The sequence below is a fragment of the Lethenteron reissneri genome, unplaced genomic scaffold (genome assembly GCF_015708825.2).
Source record: "Lethenteron reissneri isolate LAM-NWPU_2019-01 unplaced genomic scaffold, ASM1570882v1 scaffold_1931, whole genome shotgun sequence".
In the NCBI taxonomy this organism is placed as follows: domain Eukaryota; kingdom Metazoa; phylum Chordata; class Hyperoartia; order Petromyzontiformes; family Petromyzontidae; genus Lethenteron; species Lethenteron reissneri.
Genome location: NW_026891698.1, coordinates 72,444 through 87,698, shown reverse-complemented (window position 1 = coordinate 87,698; position 15,255 = coordinate 72,444).

Sequence of the window (15,255 nt, the reverse complement as noted above, 5' to 3'; positions counted from 1 at the left end):
GTGAGTGTCTCTCCCTGCTGCACGTGAAGCCGTGTTGAGTGAGTGTCTCTCCCTGCTGCAATTGAAGCCGTGTTGAGTGAGTGTCTCTCCCTGCTGCAAGTGAAGTCGTGTTGATTGAGTGGTCTCTCCCTGCTGCACGTGAAGCCGTGTTGAGTGGGTGTCTCTCCCTGCTGCAAGTGAAGCCGTGTTGAGTGAGTGTCTCTCCCTGCTGCAAGTGAAGCCGTGTTGAGTGAGTGGTCTCTCCCTGCTGCAAGTGAAGCCGTGTTGATTGAGTGGTCTCTCCCTGCTGCACATGAAGCCGTGTTGAGTGGGTGTCTCTCCCTGCTGCAAGTGAAGCCGTGTTGAGTGAGTGGTCTCTCCCTGCTGCACGTGAAGCCGTGTTGAGTGAGTGTCTCTCCCTGCTGCAAGTGAAGCCGTGTTGAGTGAGTGTCTCTCCCTGCTGCACGTGAAGCCGTGTTGAGTGAGTGTCTCTCCCTGCTGCACGTGAAGCCGTGTTGAGTGAGTGGTCTCTCCCTGCTGCACGTGAAGCCGTGTTGAGTGAGTGTCTCTCCCTGCTGCATGTGAAGCCGTGTTGAGTGAGTGTCTCTCCCTGCTGCACGTGAAGCCGTGTTGATTTAGTGTCTCTCCCTGCTGCATGTGAAGCCGTGTTGAGTGAGTGTCTCTCCCTGCTGTATGTGAAGCTGTGTTGAGTGAGTGTCTCTCCCTGCTGCATGTGAAGCCGTGTTGAGTGAGTGGTCTCTCCCTGCTGCACGTGAAGCCGTGTTGAGTGAGTGTCTCTCCCTGCTGCACGTAAAGCCGTGTTGAGTTAGTGTCTCTCCCTGCTGCATGTGAAGCCGTGTTGAGTGAGTGTCTCTCCCTGCTGCATGTGAAGCCGTGTTGAGTGAGTGTCTCTCCCTGCTGCACGTGAAGTCGTGTTGAGTGAGTGTCTCTCCCTGCTGCACGTGAAGCCGTGTTGAGTGAGTGGTCTCTCCCTGCTGCAAGTGAAGCCGTGTTGAGTGAGTGGTCTCTCCCTGCTGCACGTGAAGCCGTGTTGAGTGAGTGTCTCTCCCTGCTGCACGTGAAGCCGTGTTGAGTGAGTGTCTCTCCCTGCTGCACGTGAAGCCGTGTTGAGTGAGTGTCTCTCCCTGCTGCACGTGAAGTTGTGTTGAGTGAGTGTCTCTCCCTGCTGCAAGTGAAGCCGTGTTGAGTGAGTGTCTCTCCCTGCTGCACGTGAAGCCGTGTTGAGTGAGTGTCTCTCCCTGCTGCACGTGAAGCCGTGTTGAGTGAGTGTCTCTCCCTGCTGCACATGAAGCCGTGTTGAGTGGGTGTCTCTCCCTGCTGCAAGTGAAGCCGTGTTGAGTGAGTGTCTCTCCCTGCTGCACGTGAAGCCGTGTTGAGTGAGTGTCTCTCCCTGCTGCAAGTGAAGCCGTGTTGAGTGAGTGTCTCTCCCTGCTGCACGTGAAGCCATGTTGAGTGAGTGGTCTCTCCCTGCTGCACGTGAAGCCGTGTTGAGTGAGTGTCTCTCCCTGCTGCACGTGAAGCCGTGTTGAGTGAGTGTCTCTCCCTGCTGCACGTGAAGCCGTGTTGAGTGAGTGGTCTCTCCCTGCTGCACGTGAAGCCGTGTTGAGTGAGTGTCTCTCTGCTGCAAGTGAAGCCGTGTTGAGTGAGTGGTCTCTCCCTGCTGCACGTGAAGCCGTGTTGAGTGAGTGTCTCTCCCTGCTGCACGTGAAGCCGTGTTGAGTGAGTGGTCTCTCCCTGCTGCATGTGAAGCCGTGTTGAGTGAGTGTCTCTCCCTGCTGCACGTGAAGCCGTGTTGAGTGAGTGGTCTCTCCCTGCTGCACGTGAAGCCGTGTTGAGTGAGTGTCTCTCCCTGCTGCACGTGACGCCGTGTTGAGTGAGTGATCTCTCCCTGCTGCACGTGAAGCCGTGTTGAGTGAGTGGTCTCTCCCTGCTGCACGTGAAGCCGTGTTGCGTGAGTGTCTCTCCCTGCTGCACGTGAAGCCGTGTTGAGTGAGTGTCTCTCCCTGCTGCACGTGAAGCCGTGTTGAGTAAGTGTCTCTCCCTGCTGCATGTGAAGCCGTGTTGAGTGAGTGTCTCTCCCTGCTGCACGTGAAGTCGTGTTGAGTGAGTGTCTCTCCCTGCTGCACGTGAAGCCGTGTTGAGTGAGTGTCTCTCCCTGCTGCACGTGAAGCCGTGTTGAGTGAGTGGTCTCTCCCTGCTGCAATTGAAGCCGTGTTGAGTGAGTGTCTCTCCCTGCTGCACGTGAAGCCGTGTTGAGTGAGTGTCTCTCTGCTGCAAGTGAAGCCGTGTTGAGTGAGTGTCTCTCCCTGCTGCACGTGAAGCCGTGTTGAGTGAGTGTCTCTCTGCTGCAAGTGAAGCCGTGTTGAGTGAGTGTCTCTCCCTGCTGCACGTGAAGCCGTGTTGAGTGAGTGTCTCTCCCTGCTGCACGTGAAGCCGTGTTGAGTGCTTCAGTGGCTAGGAGATTTCGATTTGAAGCGTTCGTGACTGCAGGGATTCATATTCTTGGTTCTTTCTGTAAAGTCACGTAGGAGGGAAATAATAAAATAATAAAAATATAAAATAAAATTTTCACGACGTTTCAACTGCAACACAAGCAATCATAATCAGGTGTGAAATCCACAACAAGATAATGTTCTTGAATATAGTTTAATGAGTTTAGTTTTAAGCTTTCCTCCGTCTCGTTCTGCCCAACCGAACGAGACTCCCTTCAGCAGCACCACCCGGGGAAGCCGGCAGCCGGATTCATAAAACCGTCGGGACATCGACGGATCAACGGAGAGCCGCTGTTCGATTATCAGTGTGGTGGTCACTACGGCAAAGGCTCGACTCGTGGGGCGCGCTAACTCTACGGGACGTCTGGACGAAACAAATCCATTATCAAGCTACAGCGTGTCCGTGCGGTGCTCGTCAAGATGATTTGGGCTTCCAGTTTGCTGAGCGAATACACAGCGACGTCGTTATCAGGTGGTCACGCTCATTACACGAAGCGCTTGCCCACGATACGGGCAGAGCCACCGGCGAACATGAGAGATGCGTTCTGGGAAATCGTGTTAACCGAACACTTGTCTCCCATAAGAAGGCCTGCAAGGAGGGGTGGTTGCGTTTCAAGCCCCCAACTCTATCGACAAATGTATCACGACTCGTTTATACGACTCTACAGTCGACTCGATTATCCGCGCTAATGACGGGGAAGCGGCCGCGTTTCATTCAAAATCGCGGATAATCCAAAGATATCCATTTTCTGCGGATCTCTGCAAAAAACCACGAATGTAAATTGTGTTAAAGTTAAGCAAATTGAGTTAGTGAACAAAACGAATACTAACGGACTGACCGATCTTTGCTGCGCGTGCTCAGTGATGACACTTTCCTGGCTCCCGCCCAGCAGAAGAGTCGGCCCACTGAGTGGGTGATAGCAGAGCCGCAGCCAATCAGACATCAATCAAACTCCGCCCCACTGTGTGGAAAGATATGGCAACTACTGTAGTGTAGAGGCGATCACGTGGATTTCGGATTAACCGGAGCAACACGTTTGTCCGGTTTAAGCACCACGTGACTTGTAATAAAATTGTCCAAGAATAACGAAGTTGTTTAACTTTTTAAACTTTTTTTTTTATCAATTTGGGCTTAAGGGAAAATCCACAAGTTATTAATTTATGTTAAAATCTCAGGTGCGCACGGTTAATCCGCAAATCGTATAAACCGCACGCACGGATCATCGAGTCTTCTGTATTTAGGTTCATGTTTTTCTTATTGTGGCCTTTTCACGTAGCATTTTAACTGCGTGAACAACATTAAAAATGCGCAACGATAGGGAGGCAACGTAAAGATGAGGACGTCGTAGTCTGCGCACGTGAGCTGTGGTGGGTGCAGTGGCGAGCAAGCGGACATGGATCCGTCGTACAGAAGGCGGTGGATTTCGCCGATTCCAATGTTTACACGTCTGTAAAGAAGCACCGTGGAGACGTCCATCATACGCACGTGGAGTCTTTAACTTTCTGAAGCAATTACGTCGGTGCAGCTCAGCAAAGAGTCAGCCCCGATGTCGCTACGCGAACAGTCAGCCCCCGATGTGTCCCACCTCGTAGTCATTAAAAAAGGGGAAAATATCAGAAACGCTCGCCAAAATAGCAATGGACGAGCAGTTGCGGGTGATGGAGGTGGGAGGAGGTGGAGTCACCGAGACGCCTGGGCCTTGCACCACCACTAGAAGCACCACCACCAGAAACATCACCACTAGAAGCACCACTACCACCACAGAGATGCCTGGGCCTTGCACCACCACTAGCAGCACTACCACCACCACAGAGATGCCTGACCTTGTACCACCACTAGAAGCACCACCACCACCAGAAACATCACCACTAGAAGCATCACTACCACCACAGAGATACCTGGGCCTTGCACCACCACTAGAAGCACCACCACCACCAGAAACATCACCACTAGAAGCATCATCACCACCACTACCGAGATGTCTGGCATTGCACCACCACTAGAAGCACCACCACCACCACCGAGATGTCTGGCCTTACACCACCACTAGAAGCACCACCACCACCACAATGATGCCTGGCCTTGCACCACCACTAGCAGCACCACCACTACCACAGAGATGCCTGGGCCTTGCACCACCACTAGCAGCAGCACCACCACCACAGAGATGCCTGGGCCTTGCACCACCACTAGCAGCACCACCACCACAGAGATGCCTAAGCCTTGCACCACCACTAGAAGCACCACCACCACCACCAACCAGCACCAAGGCTCCTCACCCTGACCGCACGGTATGAATACTCGACACGATTTTGCCCGTTCGAGCAAAGGTGGCGTGGCGGTGTGAGACAAAGCCGCGTGTGCATGTGTAATGTCAGGATATATCCGGGTCGTTGACGGATCACAACTCGTCACGATGATTGGCTCTGCCGGTCCTGGTCCATAGCCAATGGGGGGAAGCCTAGGGGCGTGGCCCTGACGTAATAGAAAGGTGACATCTGTAAGTAGAGGATTGGTTCTGCTGGCTTTAGCCACAGCCAATGGGGAGACGAGTCAGGGGCGTGGTCCCGGGAGCCTACAGTGGAGTCTGGAAGATTCCATGGAGGCTAACCTGGATTGGTGGAAACGTACCACGTGACCCGGGTATTAAATAGGGGTGGAGACGAACAACACGTGGTCAGAACTGGAACGAACGGAGGGAGAGGCCATGCGAGAGCGGGGGTCCAGGCTGCCACGTGGCTGCACGCGTCTCTCTCTTTCTATCCCTCTCACGCTGTCTGTCAGCAGCGTCCTTTATTACACATGTTCACGAGCACGGCACGAGGCAGAACAAAGGAGTTGAGTGGAGGGTGATCACGTCGCCTCCTCCGGCTTCAGTGCTGAATCCGGTCCGTACGTGGCAAGGCGGTGGTGGTGGAGACTTGCACTGGAAATGGTGTGAAATCGTGTTCGGTGGAGCGCGTTGAATATTGGGGGCTCGTTGTCCCCGACTTTGTGAATCCATACTCTTTGGTTCTGTCGGTAAAGTCACGTAGGTATAAAATAAAATAGATCACGACGTTTCGGGCGCAACACAAGCGTCCGTCATCAGGTGGGAAAGCCGTGGTCTGCTGCTGAGGCAGGGTTGAAATGGGTGTAGCCCAAGGGTCATAAAGAAGTGGCCGGGGCGAGTGATGTTAATGTGAGAAATGAGCATGTAACTGTAAGATAGGAGAGCGGCCTCCTAGACGAGAGCACGGAAGTGGCTATGTTAATGTGAGAGATTAGAGGGCACACTCACTCATCCCCCCACTGTGTGTGGGTGTACACAAACACACTCACTCATCCCCCCCACTCGCACAGTGGGGGTAACGAGTGAGTGGGTGGCTGGGTGAGTGGGTGGCGAGGTGAGTGGGTGGCCAGGTGAGTGGGTGGTGAGGTGAGTGAGTGGCGAGGTGAGTGAGTGGGTGGATGAATGAGTGAGTGGGTGGCTGGGTGAGTGCAAGGAAGAGTGAGTGGGTGAGTGGGTGGCTGGGTGAGTGGGTGAATGAGTGAGTGGGTGGCTGGGTGAGTAAGTGGGTGAATGAGTGAGAGGGTGAATGAATGGATGGCTGGGTGAGTGGGTGAATGAGTGGATGGCTGGGTGAGTGGGTGAATGAGTGGGTGGCTGGGTGAGTGGGTAAGTGGGTGAGTGCGTGAATTAGTGAGTGGGTGGCTGGGTGAGTGAGTGGGTGAATGAGTGCGTGAATGAATTACCATGATTAGGGGGAAAAACGGTGATCCAATCTCCGACCCCCAGGAACAGGTTTGCAGAGTTGCTGAGCATTTCTGTGAGGTCCTGGGGGAGAGGAAATCCCTCAGCCAGGAAAACATCATGGCACAAAGTGGGGATGACCCTGCTGAAGCACCTCAAATATTGGAAGAAGTCACCCCCTGTGAGTGGCTGGCTGAGGTGCCATCTGTTGAGGAAGTACTGAAGGCGATCCGGAGACTGAGACCAGGAAAGGCACCGGGCAGAGATGATCTCCCAAGCGGAATGCTGAGGGAGGGTGGCGTTTGTGCACAGACTGCTCTACATGACATCATAACAATAGTCTGGACCACTGGACAGGTTCCGCAGGATTGGAAGGATGCCCTGGTGGCCCCCCTCTTTAAGAAGGGGGACCGCACAGACTGTAACAACTATGGGGGCATCTCACTCCTCAGTGTGCCGGGAAAGATCCTGGCAAGGATTATTCAACATCGCCTTGCTAGGCACGCTGAGGAGAGGCTTGCAGAGGCCCCAATGCGGTTTCAGGAAAGGGCGGTCCTGCACAGATGCCATATTTTCTGTCCGTCTGCTACAGCAGAGGTGTAGGGAATTCCAACAAGATCTACATCTCTGCTTTATTAACCTGGTCAAGGCCTATGATACCATCAGTAGGCCTGGGCTCTGGGTTGTTCTTCGTGCTTTCGGAGTCCCTGACCCTCTGCTCACGATCATTAAGGACCTTCATGATGGTGAGCCGGCCCGGGTAAAACTACGTGGTCGGGAGTCAGAGCCATTCCCTGTACACCTTTGGGTGCGACAGGGATATCCTCTGGCTCCCACATTTAACTTCTATTTTGACCACGTAGTTCGTGAAGCCTTCGATGGCTGTACCGGGGGAATTTCCATTTGGTACAGATGTAGGACTTGAAATATGGCGCGCCACGCGTTCTCTTGTGCTGTTGCTATGCAAGAGAGCAGTGTACAGTGGGGGGTATTTGAGGACGATGTTGTTGTTGGGCGTGAGGGAGACGCTGTTAAGAGGCGTGACAGGTGTTAAGGGTAACCGGGGGACACAGGCCGGTGATTGGTTAAGAGGATGAGTGCTTAATGACTGGCGCCGCTCAGGCGGGAATAACAAAGTCACGTGAGGCTGGGGGCCTGGGGGCGAGTGGTAAAGTGGGGGGGGGGGGGAGATAATTGATTGGGACTGATTGGTGTGGCTATAAAAGGATAGCGTAACGTAGAGACGGGAGTCTGGGTTGAAGCTGGAGTGATGGTGGCCGGTGATCGATAGAGCAGAGAGTACGGTAACGGTGATAGAGAGCAGAGAGTACGGTGACAGTGATAGAGAGAGCAGAGAGTACGGTAACGGTGATAGAGAGAGCAGAGAGTACGGTAACAGTGATAGAGAGAGCAGAGAGTACGGTAATGGTGATAGAGAGAGCAGAGAGTACGGTAACAGTGATAGAGAGAGCAGAGAGTACGGTAACAGTGATAGAGAGAGCAGAGAGTAATGGTAACAGTGATAGAGAGAGCAGAGAGTACGGTAACAGTGATAGAGAGAGAAGAGAGAAGGGTAGAAGAGGAGTGTATGGACCTTGGGAGAGACGGAGAGAGAGCGGAGCGGAATCGCGGAGCGGAGCGAGCGAACGGGGAGACAGGGAGTGTCGTTAATGACGGACGGTGGAACGGAGCGAACGGGGAGACACAGAGCGGTGACGATGAGGAGGTGAACTCTAAGTGTGAATAAAGCAAATGGAAAGACAACCCGAGTACGAGTCCTACAACTGGCGTCAGAAGTGATTAAAGAACTGCGCCGAGATGTCAAAGAAAGTTATGAAGAAGAACTTGCCAGCAGCCTCGTTGGCCGACAGCAGCGATGCGGACGTGATACCTCCATCGGGAGTGGAGGCTCCCGCATCTCCGGGGGATGCGACTGAGCAAGCGTCGCCGCACGACGAGGGCGACCCGGAGTCGCTGCCCTCGAGCACGCCACGTCGACTGCACGTGGAACGCTTCGAGGTCACAGTCGGCGACTGGACGGCGTTTACACGACGATTTCGGGCAGCGTATGAGTCGCTCGGGTGGACGGAAGCTTAAGCGCTACGGGCCCTGCCAACGGCCTTGGACGACGACGCGCTGGCGACGTTCTACGGCCTCCCTCGGGGGGTTCGCATGTCATTGTCAGGGATATTCCCGGCGATGCAGAACATTTACGAACCTCGCTCAGTCGCCAAGCGCAAGTGTCAGTTGAGGCGATGGGCAGAGGGGGAATCTCCCCTCGCGTATCGCAGTGCGCTATTGACCCTCGGCCAAGCGGCTTACCCGGCAATGGACGAGGCTGCCCTTGATTCCTTGGCCCAGGAGAAACTGTTGCAGATGGCGAAGGAGCTACGAGTCGTCCTCTCACTTCCCAGCGACTACGACGACGACGGGTCATCTTTGCAGCTTGCCAGGAACATCCAGGTCAACCTGGATCTTCGCGACGAGCCATCGGCGGTGCCACCACAGCCCCTGGTGGTGGGCGTCGGGGCGGATGGAGGTCTACCGGAGTGCGAGCCGACGTCGCTGACGGCAGCGGCCGCACGACCGCCGTGGGGCCCACACCGCCGCTCGGATACGGGCGGACGTGGCGGTCCGCTGCGGTGCTACGAGTGCGGGTGTCGAGGACACTTCGCACGGGACTGCTGGAGACGGAGAGGCGTCTTCCCGCGTTCATCAGGAGCCTATATTTGCGGATTCTACCCAGCGCAGGATTACCAGGCGAGTCGCGACACATGCAATACACGGCCGTATCCTACACCTCACCCATCCGCGACGACACACTGTTGATCCCCCTTCGTATGATGCACACGGAAATGCTGTATGGGGTGCGTTGGCTCATCATGTTTTGGGAGCCGCGCCGGGTTCGTCGGATGTGATGGCGCTTGTTCAAGGGGTTCAAGTTCGAGTTATTGTCGATACGGGGGCATCAGCGACGCTTATTTCCTTGCAAACCTTCCGATTGTTACCTACCTCGCCATGTTTTGGAACCAGTGGATGGCCCGTGTATAGCGACAAATGGGGGTAGTTTGGGAATTATGGGTCGAATACTTGCAACGATACAGGTCGGGGAGGTGTGCGTAACTGGATACATTTTGGTTTAGTCTGTTCTGGCTGTACCTTGTTTGTTAGGCACGGATTTTTTACAAAAGATGCCAATTAAGATTTCGATTGAGAAGGGACGATTGGAATTGCCATCAGGGAAGTGCCTAAAATTTTTGGGAACTCCATCTAAATTTGCTCGTGTCAACGCTGTGGTCCAGGCGGTGGTTAGCCGCACGGTGCGCGTTCCGCCTGCGACGCAGATGCTTGTCCCGTTAAGATTGAAAAAAGGGCTGTCAGTAGGTAACTTGGGGGAAGGCATTCTGTTGTCGCCCTCAAATACCGTGACACGAATGCCCTCTTTGGTGGGTGCTTTTACGATGGTGCCAGCGACGGCCGAACCGTTCATTCAGATTGTGAACACGGGGCACGAGCCGGTTGTTATTCAAGAAGGGACTATGTTGGCGCACGCGTCAGTCGCGCGAGGTTCGGAAGGTGATGCATGTTTGGCAGCTGGGGGTGGTGACACGCTGCCACGGGCGGAGGAGGAACCGAGCTGGTTTCGCGAGTTGTATGAATGCAACGACGATTTGACACCCGAGCAGCGGACGCGGTTAAGGGAGTTGCTTTGGGAATTCAAGGACGTTTTTAGCTCAGGGAAGTTTGATGTCGGTCGCACGACCTTATTGCGACATCACATTGATACTAGGGATGCGCCCCCAATTCGATTTAATCCTCACGGTGTGAGCCCGCTGGAGAAGGATTGCATTCGGAAAACGGTTGACGAGATGTTGCAACAGGATATCGTCTCCCCTTCTTCCAGCCCATGGGGAGCCCCGATCGTGTTGGTTAAAAAACGAGATGGTTCTCTGCGATTTTGTGTGGATTACCGCAAATTGAATAAGGTTTCAGTGGCGGATGCATACCCGCTCCCGCACATTGACGACTCATTGGACGCATTGTCCGGTGCAAAATTTTTTACCAACGTTGGACCTCTTGTCTGGCTTTTGGCAATTGCCTTTGGACGAGGAATCTAAACCAAAGACGGCCTTTCGCACGCCGCAAGGGTTGTTTAAATTTAATGTACTACCGATGGGGCTGCACTCCGCACCAGCCACTTTTCAAAGATTGATGGAACTTGTGTTGTCTGGATTGCAGTGGGAGTCATGTTTAATATACCTTGACGACGTCATTGTGTTCAGTAACGATTTTGAGGGACATTTGCAGCGGCTACGGGCTGTGTTTGGCAGGGTACGGGACGCCAATTTAAAATTTAAACCCCAAAAATGCCATCTGTTGAGAACGTCAGTTAAATATCTGGGGCATGTGGTCAACGAAGCGGGGGTCGCCACAGACCCGGAGAAAACTAGTTGTGTTCGTGCGTGGCCAGTGCCTAAAACTGTGTCGGAAGTACGTAGCTTCGTGGGATTTGCGTCATACTACCGTCGATTTGATAAAAACTTTGCCACAATTGCGAGGCCGCTGCACACGCTGACTGCTAAGGGTAAGAAGTTTCTGTGGGGTGACGAGGAACAGCGTTCGTTTGAAACGCTCCGGGACGCTTTGGCGGACGCACCGCCGCTCGGGTATCCAAATTTTGCGGAAATGTTTATTTTGGATACCGATGCCAGTGATACGGGCATCGGCGCTGTATTGTCGCAAACGATTGACGGAGTTGAAAGGGTCGTCGCGTATGGCAGCCGGGTACTGTCCCCGGCGGAGCAAAGATATTGTGTAACATGCAGGGAATTGTTGGCGATTGTACACTTTGTGCAGCTGTATCGACCATACTTATACGGGCGACAATTTTTGGTCCGCACTGACCACGCGGCACTGCAGTACTCCTTGCGGATCGACCAACCCTCGGGCCAAATGGCCCGCTGGCTTGAGGTCCTGCAGGGATACTCATTCACGGTCCAGCACAGGAAAGGTACGCGGCACGTTAACGCGGATGCTCTGTCCCGATTGCCTCAGGCATTGGGCTTGTGTAGATGCTCCGAGGGATCGCTGCACTGTGGACCGCCGCTGCAGAGCATTCCGGGCATGGCCGCTGCAGCTAATTCGAACCAGCTTGACGAAGCACCGGCTAAAGAGCCTGGGTTGCTGGGATTGTCACGGGATCATTGGGTGCGCTTGCAAGTGGACGATCCTTCGCTTACCAAAATGAGGCCTCTCCTTTCAAACAGTCGGATGATCGGGCCTTTCTTCGACTCGTTGACGACCTCCTGGTCAGATGGGATGTCGTCTTGCAGAAGTTTTGTATTGTGGTACCACTGTGTTTGAGAGGGGATCTTATTCGCGACACGCACGAGCGATTGATGCACTTGGGGGAGAAGAAAACGGCTTTGACTTTGAGTAACGATTTCTATTGGCCAGGATTACAGAATGATGTTCATTTGTATGTTAAAGCTTGTCACGAGTGCGCATGGCGAAAGGCGCCGGCACAGCCATATCGGGTACCATTGCAGTCGATACGTGTTTCGCGGGTCAACGAGATTGTGGCCCTTGATATTCTGGGACCGTTCCCCGTTACCCCGCGGGGTCACAAATACCTGCTTGTGGGGGTCGAGTACCTCACTTGGTGGCCTATGGCATGGCCGCTAGCGGACCAATCGGCAGGATCAATCGTGGAGGCCTTCCTGCAGGGTTACGTTTTTTGACAAAGGTGCCCCAGAGCACCTGCTTACGGACCAGGGTAAAAAAATGTTCGTCCCGCCTATTGAAGGAAGTGTGTGACGCATTGGGTACAAGGAAAATTCGGACATCCCCATACCACCCGCAAACCGACGGGATGGTCGAACGTCTTCATCGAACATTGACATCTATGTTGTGCCAATAGGTTAATTCGGCTCAGACAGATTGGGATCTACATGTCCCGGCGGCTTTGGCCGCTTATAGATTAGCCCCACACGCTTCTACATGGTATTCGCCCTTATATTTGATGTATGGTCGTGAACCAGAAGCCCCGGCCCTGGTCAGGCTAGGTGTGAAATCTAAGAGTAAGTCGCAAGCGGTGCCTGTCCCCATGCGTGAGGCATTGGATCGGTTGAAAAAGGCCAGGGAGGCCTCGCTGGGGAATACAGAATGAAGGCAGGCTGCTAATGAGCGCCTGCACCGTACACAGGCTCCACGGGAACCATGGCTAGTGGGGGACAAGGCCTGGTTACATTGTTTGATGGTGCCGGTGGGCACATCACCGAAATTCCATCGGCCCTGGCAGGGGCCCGTTGAGATTGTGGAAGTTCGTCAGGATCAGAGTGTAAGGATTCGATACGGTCTGCGTTTGTGGCACATTCACCCGTCGCGCTTGAAGAGATATGTGGTGCCTTATGATGCGTCATCTCCCATCCCGGAACGGCCTGTATTGGATGTGTCCGACGAGCGTGCTGGGGGGCAACGGAAGGACACACCTCAGCAGTCTACCCCTCGTGTGTCTGCAGGATCACCATTTTTGAGGCAGGGGACACCCCGGGACGCACGAGGCCACGTTGGGGTCTCATCGAAGAATGGACAGGGTAACGGAGATGGACGCACGTTTCAGGCAGAATGCTGCCCCGTGCCCACGGACAGAGATACCCTGGCCCCTGTTCAGTCGAGTCGGGGTGACGGACCGGCCGCAGGAACCCGCTCAAGAAGATTGACTTTTTCTTAAAACTTTGGGGACTTGGGGATTGTGTACATTTTAGTGTCTGTTGTGCTTTTCTTGTATGTCATGGTTTCCATGTGGCGCGCTGTGTTTAGCCGGGACGGCTAACTTTTTCAACAGGGGGGGGGGGTAGGGGGGTGATGTAGGACTTGAAATATGGCGCGCCCCGCATTCTCTTGTGCTGTTGCTATGCAAGCGAGCAGTGTACAGTGGGGGGTATTTGAGGACGGTGTTGTTGTTGTTGGGCGTGAGGGAGACGCCGTTAAGAGGTGCGACAGGTGTTAGGGGTAACCGGGGGACACAGGCCGGTGATTGGTTAAGAGGGTGAGTGCTTAATGACTGGCGCCGCTCAGGCGGGAATAACAAAGTCACGTGAGGCTGGGGGGCCTGGGGGCGAGTGGTAAAGCGGGGGGGGGGGGGAGATAATTGATTGGGACTGATTGGTGTGGATATAAAAGGATAGCGTAACGTAGAGACGGGAGTCTGGGTTGAAGCTGGAGTGATGGTGGCCGGTGATAGATTTAGTTTAACAGCAGAGGTCTCACTCCAAATCAGTCGAGCGGCAATATATTTTCTTCGGTTGCGTAACGCTGTGTGGAAGCTACCTGCTCTGTCGCTCCGCACGAAGCTTCGGGTCTTCTCGGCCAGTTATTCCCTCCCTTCTCTACGATTGCGAAACGTGGACCCCCCTAATGGAGCATCTACGTCGGTTAGAAACATTTAGGCTGGCCTGCCTACGATCCATCCTGGGTTTGACCAAATCCTTGAAAAATCTGGGCAAAGTCCCATCGGTGAGCTCCTCCGGCAGGCAAGGCTGCGTTGGCTTGGGTCATGTAGCCCGCATGCCCAGCCACCGCATGCCTAAACAGCTTTTGTTCGGCCGGATCGAGGGGGATAAACGGGCGCGGCACGGGCTAAAGAAGAGATGGAGTGATGTGGTATAGGAGGACGTGGAGCTGAGTGGACTTGCCGATGACTGGTACCAGCGGTGTCAAGATCGGCTTCTGTGGAGGAGGCTCGTGAAGGACGCTTCTGGGCAGTTGGAGGCAGTCGCCCTCCAACAACGGAGGGCGGATGAGCGACACTCACAACAACGAGCGGAGCGCCGGGTGGCTAAAGCACAGCAAGTTGGCACAGTAGGGGGCACAGGTGGTGCATCAGCCAGTCATCTCGGTCATCTGAGTCAGTCGACCCGTGGCACCTGGGTCTGCCCCGTGACCTCCTGCCGTGGCCTCAAGGTGCACATGGCCTGGCACAAGCGTCGTGGTGACGTCACCACCACTTAGTGGCGAATGGCGGTTGTTGTTGAATGAGTGGGTGGCTGATTGAGTGGGTGGGTGGCTGAATGAGTGGGTGAATGAGTGGGTGGCTGGGTGAGTGCGTGAATGAGTGGGTGGCTGGGTGAGTGGGTGAGTGAGTGAGTTGGTGAATGAGTGAGTGGGTGAATGAGTGTGTGAATGAGTGGGTGGCTGGGTGAGTGGGTGAATGAGTGGGTGGCCGGGTTAGTGGGTGAATGAGTGGGTGGCTGGGTGAGTTGGTGAATGAATGGGTGGCTGGGTGAGTGGGTGAATGAGTGCGTGAATGAGTGGGTGGCTGGGTGAGTGGGTGCATGGCTGAGTGGGTGGCTGAATGAGTGAGTGGGTGAATGAGTGAGTGAATGAGTGTCTGGGTGAGTGGGTGGCTGGGTGACTGGGTGCATGGCTGAGTGGGTGGCTGAATGAGTGAGTGAATGAGTGTCTGGGTGAGTGGGTGAATGAGTGGGTGACTGAGTAAGCTCTCGGCACAGTGCCTACTACTGCAGCCTATTGGGGAGTACGACCCCTGCCGACTGTCCTTCCCCTCTCCTCCTGTCGCCAGCTCTCCTCTGCCTGGGCCCGCCGTGCCCAAGATTTCAAGAGCTCCGCCGGTGCCACAATCCACCCCCTCCCCCTCCTCTCCAAATCGGTTGGAAATCCCGGCACGGGTCGCTGCCACTCCTCGCGAGCTGCAGTGCTGGCAGTGGGAGTTGACAGCTGACAACGGAGAGCGCCGGGATCTCCTGGAGGACCCCAACTGCGCGGCAGGGGAATCGACGCGGGATCGAATGTTTGTAGATTGGCCTGTGAATGGAGTTACAAATGGCTTTGGATGAGGGTCGAGGGGGTGAGGTTGGATGGCACAGCAGTCAATCCACGGCACCTGCTGGGTCTGTCCCATGACCTCCTCCTCCTGCACCTAGCCTGGCACAGCAGCCAACCCGTGGCGCCTGCAGGGTCTGTCCCGTGACCTCCTCCTCCTGCACCTAGCCTGGCACAGCAGCCAA